This window comes from Microcebus murinus, chromosome 25 (assembly GCF_040939455.1).
Source record: "Microcebus murinus isolate Inina chromosome 25, M.murinus_Inina_mat1.0, whole genome shotgun sequence".
NCBI classification, from domain to species: domain Eukaryota; kingdom Metazoa; phylum Chordata; class Mammalia; order Primates; family Cheirogaleidae; genus Microcebus; species Microcebus murinus.
Genome location: NC_134128.1, coordinates 169,715 through 183,780, shown reverse-complemented (window position 1 = coordinate 183,780; position 14,066 = coordinate 169,715). Strand labels below are relative to the sequence as shown.

At 58.4% G+C, this 14,066-nt stretch overlaps 3 pseudogenes; all 3 read left to right on the top strand.

The window, feature by feature from the left end:
* Positions 1–4,771: 4,771 nt before the first annotated feature.
* Positions 4,772–4,890, top strand: LOC142864450 (uncharacterized; annotated as a pseudogene).
* A 3,467-nt stretch (positions 4,891–8,357) lies between these two features.
* Positions 8,358–8,476, top strand: LOC142864475 (uncharacterized; annotated as a pseudogene).
* Positions 8,477–11,853: 3,377 nt separating this feature from the next.
* On the top strand, positions 11,854–11,972 carry LOC142864441 (uncharacterized; annotated as a pseudogene).
* Positions 11,973–14,066: the final 2,094 nt, after the last annotated feature.

The window sequence follows — 14,066 nt, the reverse complement described above, 5'->3', positions numbered from 1 at the left end:
ACCCACGGGAGACCGGTAGGCAGTGCGCTGTGTGGACTGGCTGTGTCCACACACCCACGGGAGATGGGCAGGTTGCTGTGTGGAACTGGCTCTGTCCACACACCCACGGGGGACAGGCTGGGCACTGTGTAGAACTGGCTGTATCCACACAACCACGGGAGATGGCCAGGCAGAGCGCTGTGTGGAACTGGCTGTGTGACACCAACATGGGGAATGGGCAGGGCGCTGTGTGGAACTGGCTGGGTCCACCCACCCACGGGAGACAAGCTGGGCACTGTGTGGAACTTGCTGTGTCCACACACCCATGGAAAATGGGGAAGCAGGGTGCTTTGTGGAACTGGCTTTGTCCACACACCCATGGGAGATGGGCAGGCAGGGCGCCGTGTGGAACTGGCTGTGTCCACACACCCATGGAAGTCGGGCAGGGTGCTGTGTGGAACTAGGTCTGTACACACACCCACGGAAGATGGGCAGGGCTCTGTATGGAACTGACTGTGTCCAAAAACCCACAGGAGTCGGGCAGGCAGTGCGCTGGGTGGAACTGGCTGTGTCCACCCACGCATGAGAGACGGGCAGGCAGGGCACTGTGTAGAACTGGCTGTGTCCACGCACCCTCGGGAGATGGGCTTGGCGCTGTGTGGAACTGGCTGTGTCCACACATCCACCTGAGACGGGCCGGTAGGGCGCTGTGTGGAACTGGCTGTGACCACACACACACAGGAGACGGGCAGGGCGCTGTGTGCAACTGGCTGTGTCCACACACCCACGGGAGACGGGCAGGCAGGGCGCTGTGTGGAACTGACTGTGTCAACGCACCCACGGGAGACCGGTAGGCAGTGCGCAGTGTGGAACCTGCTCTGTCCACATATCCATGGGAGACGGGTAGGGAGCTCTATGGAACGGGCTGTGTCCAGACTCCCAGGGGAGACGGTAAGGCAGGAAACTGTTTTGTACTGGCTGTGTCAACACACCCATCGGGGACGGTCAGGGAGCTGTGTGGAACTGGCTGGGTCCACCCACCCACGAGAGAAGGTCAGGCAGAATGCCGTGTGGAACTGGCTGTGTCCACACACCCATGGAAGACGGGCAGGGTGCTGTGTGGAACTAGGTCTGTACACACACCCACGGAAGATGGACAGGGTGCTGTATGGAACTGGCTGTGTCCAAAAACCCACGGGAGTCGGGCAGGCAGTGCACTGTGTGGAACTGGCTGTGACCACACACCCACGGGAGATGGGCAGTGTGCTGGGTGGAACTAGGTCTGTACACACACCCACAGAAGATGGGCAGGGCGTTCTATGGAAGTGGCTGTGTCCACAAACCCACAGGATATGGGCGGGGCGCTGTGTGGAACTGGCTGTGTCCACACACCACAGGAGACGGGTAGGCATGGCTCTGTGTGGAACTGGCAGTGTCCACGCACCCATGGGAGACTGGCCAGCAGTGCGCTGTGTGGAACTAGCTGTGTCCACACACCCACAGGAGGTGGGCAGGGTGCTGTGTGGAACTGGCTCTGTACATACACCAACGGAAGAGAAGCAGGGCGCTGTGTGGAACTGGCTGTGTCCATACACCCACGGGAGAGGGGCAGGCAGGTCACACTGTGGAACTGACCATGTTTACACACCAACGGGAGACGGGCAGGCAGGGTGCTGTGTGGAACTGGTTAGTCCACACACCCATGGGTGACGGTCGGGCAGCATGCTGTGTGGAACTGGCTGTGTCAACACACCCATGGGCGATGGGTGGGTCGCAGTGTGGAACTGGCTGTGTCCACACACCCATGTTAGACAGGCCGGCAGGGCCCTGTGTGGAACTGGCTGTGTCCACGTACCCATGGGAGACGGGCAGGGAGGGTGCTGTGTGGCACTGGCTGTGCCCACGAACCCTTGGGGGATGATAAGGCAGGGCACTGTGTGGAACAGGCTGTGTACACGCACCCACAGGAGATGGGCAGGCAGGGCGCTGTGTGGAACTGGCTGTGTCCACAGACCCATGGGAGATGTGCAGGAAGTTGTGTGGAACTGGCTTTGTCCCCAAATCCACGGGAGACGGGGAGGCAGGGTGCTGTGTGGAACTATGTCCCCACACCCATGGCAAATGGACAGGTAAGGCGCTGTGTGGAACTGGCTGTGGCCACACACCAACGGGAGATGGATAAGCAGGGTGCTGTGTGGAACTGGCTGTGTCCACACACCCATGGTAGACAGGCCGGCAGGGCCCTGTGTGGAACTGGCTGTGTCCACGTACGCCTGGGGGAAGAGCATGTAGGGCGATGTCTGGAACTGGCTGTGTCTACGCAGCCACGGGCGACAGGCAGGGCGATGTGTGGAACTGGCTCTGTCCACATACCCACGGGAGACTGGCACGGCGTGTGTGGAACTGGCTGTGTCTACAGACCAACGGGAGATGGGCAGGTAGGACGCTGTGTGGAACCGGCTGTGTCCACACACCTATGGGGGATGGGCAGGCAGGGCGCTGTGTGGAACTGGCTATGTAAACACACCCACGAGAGATGGGCAGGGCGCTGGGTGGATCTGGCTGTGTATACACACCCTCGGGAGACAGGCAGGCAAGGTGCTGTGTGGAATTTGCTGGGTCCACACAACCATGAGAGATGGGCAGGCAGGTCCCTGTGTGGAACTCACTGTGTCCACCCACCCACGGGAGACAGGCAGGCAGGGTGCGTTGTGGAACTGGCTGTATCCACTCACCCAACGGAGCTGGGCAGGCACAGCGCTGTGTGGAACTGGCTGTGTCCACTCACCCACGAAAGACGGGCAGGCATGGCGCTGTGTGGAACTGGATGTGTCCACTCACTCACAGGAGACGGGCAGGTAGGGCGCTGTTTGGAACTGGCTGTGTCCACTCACCAACGGGAGACTGGCAGGCATGGTACTGTGTGGAACTGGCTGTGTCCACTCACCACGGGAGATGGGCAGGCAGGGCGCTGTGTGGAACTGGTTGTTTCTACTCACCCACAGGAGACGGGCCGGCAGGGCACATTGTGGAACTGGCTGTGTCCACTCACCCACTGGAGACGGTTAGGCAGGGCGCTGTGTGGAACTGGCTGTGTCCACACACCCACGGGAGAAGGCCAGTCAGGGAGCTGTGTTGAACTGGTTGTGTCCACTCACCCACGGGAGAAGGCCAGTAAGGGCGCTGTGTTGAACTGGTTGTGTCCACTCACCCACGGGAGACGGGCAGGCAGGGCGCTGTGTGGAACTGGCTGTGTCGACCCACACACGGGAGACGGACAGGCAGGGCGCAGTGTGGAACTGGCTGTGTCCACACACCCACGGGAGACTGGCAGGCAGTGCGTTGTGTAGAACTGGCTGTGTCAACACACCCATGGGAGATGGGCATGCTGGGTGCTGTGTGGAACTGGCTGTGTCCAGTCACCCATGGGAGACGGGCAGGTAGGGCGCTGTGTGGAACTGGCTGTGTCCACACAACCACAAGAGACAGGGAAGCAGAGCGCTGTGTTGAACTGGCTGTGTCCACACACGGGAGACGGGCAGGCAGGGCGCTGTGTTGAAGTGGCTGTGTCCACTCACCCATGGGAGACGGGCAGGCAGGGTTCAGTGTGGAACTGGCTGTGTCCACACACCCACGGGAGATGGGCAGTCACGGCTCTGTGTGGAACTGGCTGTGTCCACACAACCACGGGAGACGGGCAGGCAGGGCGCTGTGTGCAACTGGCTGTGTCCACACACCCACGAGAGATGGGCAGTCACGGCCATGTGTGGAACTGGCTGTGTCCACACAACCACAGGAGACGGGCAGGCAGGGCGCGGTGTGGATCTGGTTGTCTCCACACACTCAAGGGAGACTGGCAGGCATGGCACTGTGTGGAACTGGCTGTGTCCACTCACCCACGGGAGACGGGCAGGCTGGGCGCTGGGTAGAACTGGCTGTGTCCACACACCCATGGGAGACGAGCAGGCTGGGTTCGGTGTGGAACTTGCTGTATCCACAACCCACGGGAGTTGGGCAGGCAGGGCGCTGTGTGGAACAGGCTGTGTCCACTCAACATGGGAGATGGGCAGGCAGGGCGCTGTGTGAAACAGGCTGTGTCCACTCACCCACGGGAGACAGGCAGGCAGGGCACTGTGTTTATCTGGCTGTGTCCACTCACCCACGGGAGACGGGCAGGCAGGGCTCGGTGTGGAACTGGCTGTGTCCACTTATTCACAGGAGACGGACAGGCAGGGCGCTGCGTGGAACTGGCTGTGTCCACTCACCCACGGGAGACGGGCAGGCAGGGTGCTGTGTGGAACTGGCTGTGTCCACTCACCCAAGGGAGACGGGCAGGTAGGGCGCTGTGTGGAACTGGCTGTGTCCACTCACCCATGGGAGACAGGCAGGCAGGGCGCTGTGTGGAACTGGCTGTGTCCACTCACCCATGGGAGACGGGCAGGCAGGGTGCTGTGTGGAACTGGCTGTGTCCACTCACCCAAGGGAGACGGGCAGGTAGGGCGCTGTGTGGAACTGGCTGTGTCCACTCACCCATGGGAGACGGGCAGGCAGGGCGCTGTGTGGAACTGGCTGTGTCCACTCACCCAAGGGAGACCGGCAGGCAGGACACTGTGTGGAACTGGCTGTGTCCACTCACCAGCGGAGCCCACCGGACCCGGCCAGCGAACTCAACAGGCCCGGCCTGGCCCGGCCCGGCGCGGGTCAGCACCCACGCGGGGCCTGGGGCGGGAGGAGGCGGCGGGAAAGTGCAGAGAGGCTCGGCTTCTTGAGCGGGGCAGGGGCGCCCTCCGCCATCTATGGCCACACCACCCTGAACGAGCCCGATCTCCTCTGATCTTGGAAGCTAAGCAGGGTCGGGCCTGGTTAGTACTTGGATGTGAGACCGCCTGGGAATACCGGGTGCCATAGGCTTTCTTCTTTTTTTTTTTTGGCTCTTGTTCTGTCCCCTTTCTGGGAGCCCGGTGGCGGCCCGGGGTGGGGGTCACCCCCACCCTCAGCGCCCGCCACGGTGCCTGGCGCCCCAGCCCACACCGTGGGGCCTCCTCTTGTCCCAAGCCGCAACACCGCCGTCACGCGGCAGCATGCGTGCCATCTGGACTGTCAGGTCTCAGACCAAAGGTCTGCTCTGTGGGAACCGACACGCTGGAGGAAACCTTGAGAGTCTGAGAGGGGAGGGAGTTCCAGAAGAAGGCCAGGATGTCATTTTGAGGGAGTATGTGACCAGAACTCGTCCCGTTGCTTTTGGGGTTCTATGGGCTACCCGTAGGAATCTTTGGTGGTGGCACCGGATGTTGGGGGATCCGGAGTCACACCCAGACCTGCTCCACAGGCCTCCTTTTACTTTTCTCTTCGGATACATTTTTTTAAAAAAGTGTCTCTTATCTCTATTATTGCATTTTCTTTTCTCTCTCTTTTCAAGCAGATGATGGGAGTACAAGTATTAAGGTGACATGTGTTGCCCGTGCCCCCCTCCCCCCTGTGTTCTTATTCATTTACCTCTCATGTTGTTCCAGCGTATTGTGGGGGTACCAATGTTAAGATCGGGTACGTTGCCCTCTCCCAGCCTCCCCCGTCGGGTCAGAGCTTCAAGTGCGCCCATCCCCCAGTCGGTGCGCACCCACCCCATTCCTAATGGAGGTGTATGCCCATCCCCTCCCCCCACCCGCCCGACACCCACCCGATGAAGGTGATTCCTCTGTGTCCACTTAGGTGTCCATCGGTTCGTACCAATTTGCCGGTGAGCGCGAGCACATGGTGCTCGTGTGTCCATTCTTGGGATACTTGGCTTACTGGAACGGGTTCCAGCTCTGGCCAGGAGAACACGAGAGGCGCCCTCTCACCACTGTTCCTCATAGCTGAATAGCACTCCGTGGTGTCCACACGCCACATTTTATTTACGCACTCATGGGTCAATGGGCACTCGGGTCGCTTCCACGTCTTTGCGATTGTGACTTGTGCCCTGACTCTAACCCTAACCCTTACCCAGCCCGGCTCCTCCTCGGCCTGTGCCTGACTGACTCCTTCCCGCCCGGCCTGTCACCTGTCACCGTCCTCTGCCCCTGCCTGACACGCTCCCCCCCACCCGGGCCGTCACCATCCTCGGCCCCTGCCTGACGGGGCTCCTCCGTCACCTGGGCCTTCCAAGGGCTTGGTGTGGACGCTGGTTCCAGGACGCCCTCCCAAGAACCCGGTAGCAGGGCGGCCGCAGTGTCTCGTGCAACCCAACCATCCGCCGCAGTTGCTAAGTGGCCTGCGGGGGACCTGCTCCCGCTGTGCTGCGGGGGCCCAGCCTGGTGTCTTCTCAGAGGCCCCTCGGCTGCCGCTCCCCGCAAGGGGAGAGCCCCTGAGGTGGGGACCGCCTCCTGATGGGGACTACACCCAGCTCTCCACATTGGATTCCGGGGCTCTCTGTCCTGCCAGAAGGCCCAGCTGGCCTTCGGGTCCTTAGAGTGGCAAAAACATCCAAAAACTGAGATTGAGGGTCTGGTGGGTGTCTGGACTTTTGTGCTGGGCACCCCAGGGAGGCCTGGGGGCTGACTGGACAACGCGGTCTGCTGGGCTGGGGGGTTTGGAGGAGCAACTGATGCCCTTTGGACTTTGGGTAGCAAGTGTCTGAGGTGTCTCTGAGCCCTGCGCCATGTCAGGGGTGGGGGGGGAAGAGGAGGAGGAGGAGGAAGAGGAGGTGGGAGGGGCCGTGGCCTGCAGTCCTGTTCCTGGGGTGGCAAGGCATGTGGCTTCTTCCACAGGCTGCTTGGCCTGGGCTCCCTGCACCCGAGTCTTTGGAGGACTGGCCCTGTGCTTGCCAACACTTCCTGCAGGGACCCAGAGCTGGGCGGTTGCGTCTCTCAGCCCTGGGTCGGGCAGAGCCCCAGCGGGCCATGCCCACAACCTCTCTCAGCACGGGTCCCCCAGAAGGCTCCTTTGGGACCAGGATTCTCCTGCGGGTGACTTCTTAAAGTCTGGCCCCTGGATGGAGGGGCACCAGGAGTAGAGGAGCCGGAAGCGGAAGGCGGTGCCCATGCGAGGGGACATTTTCAGGCCAAGTCCCAGCCTCAGCCTGATCCTCCTGGGAACCCCGGGGTGTACATCACACCCCCTGGTTGTCCCGCTCTGAGACAAGGAGCCGGGCTTCGCATTCCCACTGCAGCCAGTCGTGGGCTGAGGACACCTGGGGCCTTGGGAACTCCCTGGCTTCTCTTTGGATTACCATTTGGAGCTGCTTGGGAATTGTGGCGCCACACACACCCGAGTGCAGGTGTCTTCTGCACAGACTGTGGGCCTCGCTCTTCTGAATGCCACTGGCTCGCCACCCACCCACGGGTGAACCTGGTCAGGGTACTTTCTCTAAGGAGCAGACTCTGATCCGGGCGGGCTACCGGTGTTTCTGTTTGCTCGTTTCTTTCTTCCATTTCGGGAAAGGCTTCCTTACTGGGTGTGGAAATCTCCTATGCCTTTCCTCGCCTATTCTGTCAGCTTTCAAATTCTCTTTCAGTTGCCACCCTCACAGATGGATCAGGAAACTCTATCCGGTGCATTCATTAGTGAAAACACCTCAATGAAGTTCGAATCCAATATCTAATTGCGGATTATTAGCGAGTCCACACGCCAGGGTGGTGGTGGGGTCCAATCCAGCCCCCGGCCAGGCCCAGGCCCCTTGGACTGGGCCACAGGAGGACACAGAGGAGGGTCCCGGCCCCCACGGTAGCGGTGCCGGCAGTTCTCCAAGGGCTTGGTCGTTTTCCAGAGATAGGAGATGGAGGGGACTGATTTCTTCAGCGCCCCAAAAACCACGCCACCCCACGCCACCCCACCCCACTCATGGGACACATCCCAAGAGAGAGACGCCCCATACATTCACTCCCTTCCCCCATGCGCTGTGCCCCAGCCCTGGCCCTGGGGAATAGGCGGCAGCCCACCCACAGGGCTGGGGACCCAGCTGAAAGGGGTTGTGGGGGAGGGCGGCCCCTGGCTGGGGTCAAAGGGCGAGTGCCCCGAGCATGCGCAGTCAGCAGCGGCGAAGTGCTGGGGGAGGGGGGAGGGGGGTGGGGAGGTGAAGGAGGCCAGTCAAGGAGAGGAGGGGGGCGGGAAGGTCTCCACCTTGGCGAGTCCAGCCGTGGAGGCGCATCTTGTGTGAGTGAGTGTGTGTGTGTGTGTGTGTGTGTGTATAGAGAGACAGCCCCCCACCCAGGCCCACCTTTCCCTGCCCGCCCCGCCCCGCCGGTCACCCCAGTACCGCGGAGCCCGCCAGACCTGGCCGGCGAACTCAACAGACCTGGCCAGGCGCGGGTCAACGCCTGTGCGGGGCCTGGGGCGGGAGGAGGCGGCGGGGAAGCGCAGAGAGGCTCGGCTTCTCGAGCGGGGCAGGGGCGCCCTCCGCCGTCTAGGGCCACACCACCCTGAACGCGCCCGATTTCATCTCATCTCGCAAGCTAAGCAGGGTCGGGCCTGGTTAGTACTTGGATAGGAGACCGCCTGGGAATACCGGGTGCCATAGGCTTTTCTTTTTTTTGCCTCTTGTTCTGTCCCCTTTCTGAGAGCACGGCGGCGGGACGGGGTGGGGGTCACCCCCACCCTCAGCGCCTGCCTTGGTGCCTGGCGCCCCAGCCCGCACCGTGGGGCCTCCTCTTGTCCCAAGCCACAACACCACGGACACGTGGCACCATGCGTGGCATCTGGACTCTCAGGTCTCAGACCAAAGGTCTGCTCTGTGGGAACCGACACGCTGGAGGAAACCTTGAGAGTCTGAGAGGGGAGGGAGTTCCAGAAGAAGGCCAGGATGTCATTTTGAGGGAGTATGTGACCAGAACTCGTCCCGTTGCTTTTGGGGTTCTATGGGCTACCCGTAGGAATCTTTGGTGGTGGCACCGGATGTTGGGGGATCCGGAGTCACACCCAGACCTGCTCCACAGGCCTCCTTTTACTTTTCTCTTCGGATTCATTATTTTTAAAAAGTGTCTCTTATCTCTATTATTGCATTTTCTTTTCTCTCTCTTTTCAAGCAGATGATGGGAGTAAAGTATTAAGGTGACATGTGTTGCCCATGTCCCCCTCCCCCCTGTGTTCTTATTCATTTACCTCTCATGTTGTTCCAGCGTATTGTGGGGGTACCAATGTTAAGGTCGGGTACGTTGCCCTCTCCCAGCCTCCCCCGTCGGGTCAGAGCTTCAAGTGCGCCCATCCCCCAGTGGGTGCGCACCCACCCCATTCCTAATGGATGTGTATGCCCATCCCCTCCCCCCACCTGCCTGACACCCACCCGATGAAGGTGATTCCTCTGTGTCCACTTAGGTGTCCATCAGTCCGTACCAATTTGCTGGTGAGCGTGCTCACGTGGTGCTCGTGTGTCCATTCTTGGGATACTTGGCTTACTGGAACGGGTTCCAGCTCTGGCCAGGAGAACCACGAGAGGTGCCCTCTCACCGCTGTTCCTCATAGCCGAACAGCACTCCGTGGTGACCAAGCGCCACATTTTATTTACACACTCGTGGATCGATGGGCACTCGGGTCTCTTCCAGGTCTTTGTGATTGTGAGTTGTGCCCTGACTTAAACCCTAACCCTTACCCAGCCTGTCTCCTCCTCACTGGCTCCTTCCCTTCTGGCCTGTCACCGTCCTCTGCCCCTGCCTGACATGCTCCTCCCCGCCCGGCCCGTCACCTCGGCCCCTGCCTGACCGGGCTCCTCCGTCGCCTGGGCCTCCCAAGGGCTTGGTGTGGATGCTGGTTCCAGGATGCCCTCCCAGGAACACGGTAGCAGGGCGGCCACAGCGTCTCACGCGCAACCCAACCCAAACCAACCCAACCCAACTGTCCCCGGTCGCTAAGTGGCGTGAGGGGGGATGTGCTCCCGCTTTGCTGCGGGGGCCCAGCCCCTCAGCTGCCGCTCCCCGCAAGGGGAGAGCCATGGAGGTGGGGACCGCCTCCTCATGGGGACGTACACCCAGCTCTCCACGTCGGATTCCGGTGCTCTCTGTCCTGCCCGAAGGCCCAGCTGGCCTGCGGGTCCCTAGAGTGGCAAAAACATCCGAAAAGTGAGATTGAGAGTCTGGTGGGTGGCTGCACTTTTGTGCTGGGCACCCCAGGGGGGCCCGGGGGCTGGTTGAACAACGCGGTCTGCTGGGCGGGGGCTTCGGAGGAGCCACTGATGCCCTTTGGACTTTGGGTAGCAGGGTCTGAGGTGTCTCTGAGCCCTGTGCCATGTCAGGGAGGAGGAGGAGGTGGGAGGGGCCCTGCAGTCGTGTTCCCGGGTGGCAGGGCATGTGGCTGCTTCCACAGGCTGCTTGGCCTGGGCTCCCTGCCCCTGGGCCTTTGGAGGACTGGCCCTGTGCTTGCCAACACTTCCTGCAGGGACCTAGAGCTGGAAGATTGCATCTCCCAGCCCTGGGTCGGGCAGAGCCCCAGCGGGCCATGCCCACAACCTCTCTCAGCACGGGTCCCCCAGAAGGCTCCTTTGGGACCAGGATTCTCCTGCGGGTGACTTTTTAAGGTCTGGCCCCTGGATGGAGGGGCACGGGGAGTAGAGGAGCAGGAAGCGGAATGGGGTGCCCATGCGAGGGGACACTTTCAGGCCAAGTCCCAGCTTCAGCCTCATCCTCCTGGGAACCCCCGGAGTGGACATCACACCTCCTGGTTGTCCCGCTCTGAGACAAGGAGCCGGGCTTCGCATTCCCACAGCAGCCAGTCGTGGGCTGAGGACACCTGGGGCGTTGGGAACTCCCTGGCTTCTCTTTGTACTAACATCTGGCGCTGCTTGTGAATTGTACCGCCACACATACCCGAGTGCAGGTGTCTTCTGCACAGACTGCGGGCCTCGCTTTTCTGAATGCTGCTAGCTCGCCACCCACCCACGGGAGAACCTGGTCAGGGTACTTTCTTTCAGGGGAAGACTCTGATCCGGGCGGGCTACCGGCGTTTCTGTTTGCTCGTTTCTTTCTTCCATTTCGGGAAAGTCTTCCTTACTGGGTGTGGAAATCTCCTATGCCTTTCCTCGCCTATTCTGTCAGCTTTAAAATTCTCTTTCAGTTGCCACCCTCACAGATGGAGTAGGAAACTCTTTCCGGTGCATTCATTAGTGAAATGGCCTCAATGAAACTCGAATCCAATATCTAATCACCGACTTTTAGCGAGTCCACACGCCAGGGTGGTTGGGGTCCAATCCAGCCCCGGCCAGGCCCAGGCCCCTTGGACTGGGCCACAGGAGGACACAGAGCAGGGTCCCGGCCCCCATGGTAGCAGTGCCGGCAGTTCTCCAAGGGCTTGGTCAGAGGTAGGAGATGGAGGGGACTGATTTCTTCAGCGCCCCACAAACCACGCCACCCCACCCCACCCCACCCCAGCCATGGGACACATCCCGAGAGAGAGAGAGACGCCCCTACACTCGCTCCCCTCCCGCATGCCCTGTGCTCCAGCCCTGGCCCGGGGGAATAGGTGGCAGCCCACCCACAGGGCGGGGGGCCCAGCTGAAAGGGGTTGTGGGGGAGGGCGGCCCCTGGCTGGGGTCAAAGGGCGAGTGCCCCGGGCGCGTGCGCAGTGAGCCCTGCAGCGGTGCGCTGGGGGTGGGGGCGGGTAGGTGAAGGAGGCGAGGCGAGGAGAGGAGGGGGGCTGGAAGGTCTCCACCTTGGCGGGTCCAGCTGTGGAGGCGCATCGTGTATGAGTGTGTGTGTGTGTGTGTGTGTGTGTGTATGTAGAGACAGCCCCCCACCCCGGCCCGCCTCTCTCTGCCTGCTCCGCCCCGCCCCGCTTGTCACCCCCATTCCCCGGAGCCCGCCGGACCCCGCCGGCGCGGGTTAGCGCGGGCTAGGGGCCTGAGGCGGGAGGAGGCGGCTGGGAGGCGCAGAGACGCTCGGCCTCTTGAGCGGGGCAGGGGCGCCCTCCGCCGTCTAGGGCCACACCACCCTGAATGCGCCCGATCTCGTCTGGTCTCGGAAGCTAAGCAGCGTCGGGCCTGGTTAGTACTTGGATGGGAGACCACTTGGGAATACCGGGTGCAGTAGGCTTCTTCTTTTTTTTTTGCCTCTTGTTCTGTCCCCTTTCTGGGAGCACAGCGGCGGCCCTGGGTGGGGGTTACCCCCACCCTCAGTGCCCTCCGTGGTGCCTGGCTCCCCAGCCTGCACCTTCGGGCCTCTTCTTGTCCCAAGCCGTGACACCGCCGCCACGCGGCTGCATGGGTGTCATCTGGACTGTCAGGTCTCAGACCAAAAGGTCTGGTCTCTGGGAACCGACACGCTGGAGGAAACCTTGAGAGTCTGAGAGGGGCGGGAGTTGCAGAAGAAGGCCAGGATGTCATTTTGAGGGAGTATGTGACCAGAACTCATCCCGTTGCCTTTGGGGTTCTATGGGCTCCACGTAGGAATCTTTGGTGAGGGCACCGGATATTGGGGGATCCGGAGTCACACCCAGACCTGCTCCTCAGGCCTCCTTTTACTTTTCTCTTCGGATTCATGTGTGTGGGTGTGCCAAAATATAGAGAAAAATGACAGAAAGAGGCTCACTTGAGACGTCACTTCTCTGCGCTGCAAGCTAGAGCTGACGAGGAAACCCCCTCTGAAGACCCCAGTGGATTTGGGGAGCATCTTCGATCGGAGAGAGGCACCAACGGTCCAGGACGCCATTCTTGTCCCATGAGAAAAGTGTTTGAGGCTCAGCGAAAAGACAGGAGGCTACGCTGTCAAACGGGAGCGGTTGGTTATTTTCAGCTCTGTAGAAAATCATATTGTGACAATATTGTGACAATGTGACGTTGTGAAAATCATATAGTGACAATATTATGAGATATTGTGACATGTTGTGAAAATCATATTGTGACAATATTGTGACATTATGACATGTGAAAATCATATTGTGACAATATTGTGACATGTTGTGAAAACCATATTGTGACAATATTTTGACATTATTGTGACATATTGTGAAAATCATATTGTGACAATATTGTGAAATGTTGTGAAACCCATATTGTGACAATATTGTGACATGTTGTGAAAAACATATGACAATATTGTGACATGTGAAAATCATGTGACAATATTGTGACAAACAAGTGACAATATTGTGATAATATGACAAACGTGACAATATTGTGACAATATTGTGACAAACATGTGACAATATTGTGTGACAATATTGTGACAATATTGTCACATGTGAAAATCATATTGTCACAATATTTTGACATGTGAAAATGATGTGACAATATTATGACATGTGAAAATCATGTAACAATATTGTGACAAATATGTGACAAACGTGACAAACATGAGACAATATTGTGACAAAATTGTGACAATATTGTGACAAATATGTGACAATTTGGTGACAATATTGTGACAAAATTGTGACAATATTGTGACAAACATGTGACAATATTGTGACATGTGACAATTTGGTGAAAATATTTTGACAACATGTGACAATTTGGTGACAATAATGTGACATGTGACAATATGGTGACAAAATTCTGACAAATATGTGACAATATGGTGACAACATGAGACAATATGGTGACAAACGTGACAATATTGTGACAACATGTGACAATTTGGTGACAATAATGTGAAAACATGTGACAATTTGGTGACAATATTGTGACAACATGTGACAATTTGGTGACAATAATGTGACATTTGACAATTTGGTGACAACATGATGACAATTTGGTGACAATATGTGACAATTTGGTGACAATATGGTGACAACATATGACAATTTGGTGACAATTTGGTGACAACATGGTGACAACATATGACAATTTGGTGACAATTTGGTGACAACATGGTGACAATTTGGTGACAATATGGTGACAACAGGTGACAATTTGGTGACAATAATGTGACATTTGACAATTTGGTGACAACATGATGACAATTTGGTGACAATATGTGACAATTTGGTGACAATATGGTGACAACATATGACAATTTGGTGACAATTTGGTGACAACATGGTGACAACATATGACAATTTGGTGACAATTTGGTGACAACATGTGACAATTTGGTGACAATATGGTAACAACAGGTGACAACAGGTGACAATTTGTTGACAATATGGTGACAACAGGTGACAACATGGTGACAACATGTGACAATATG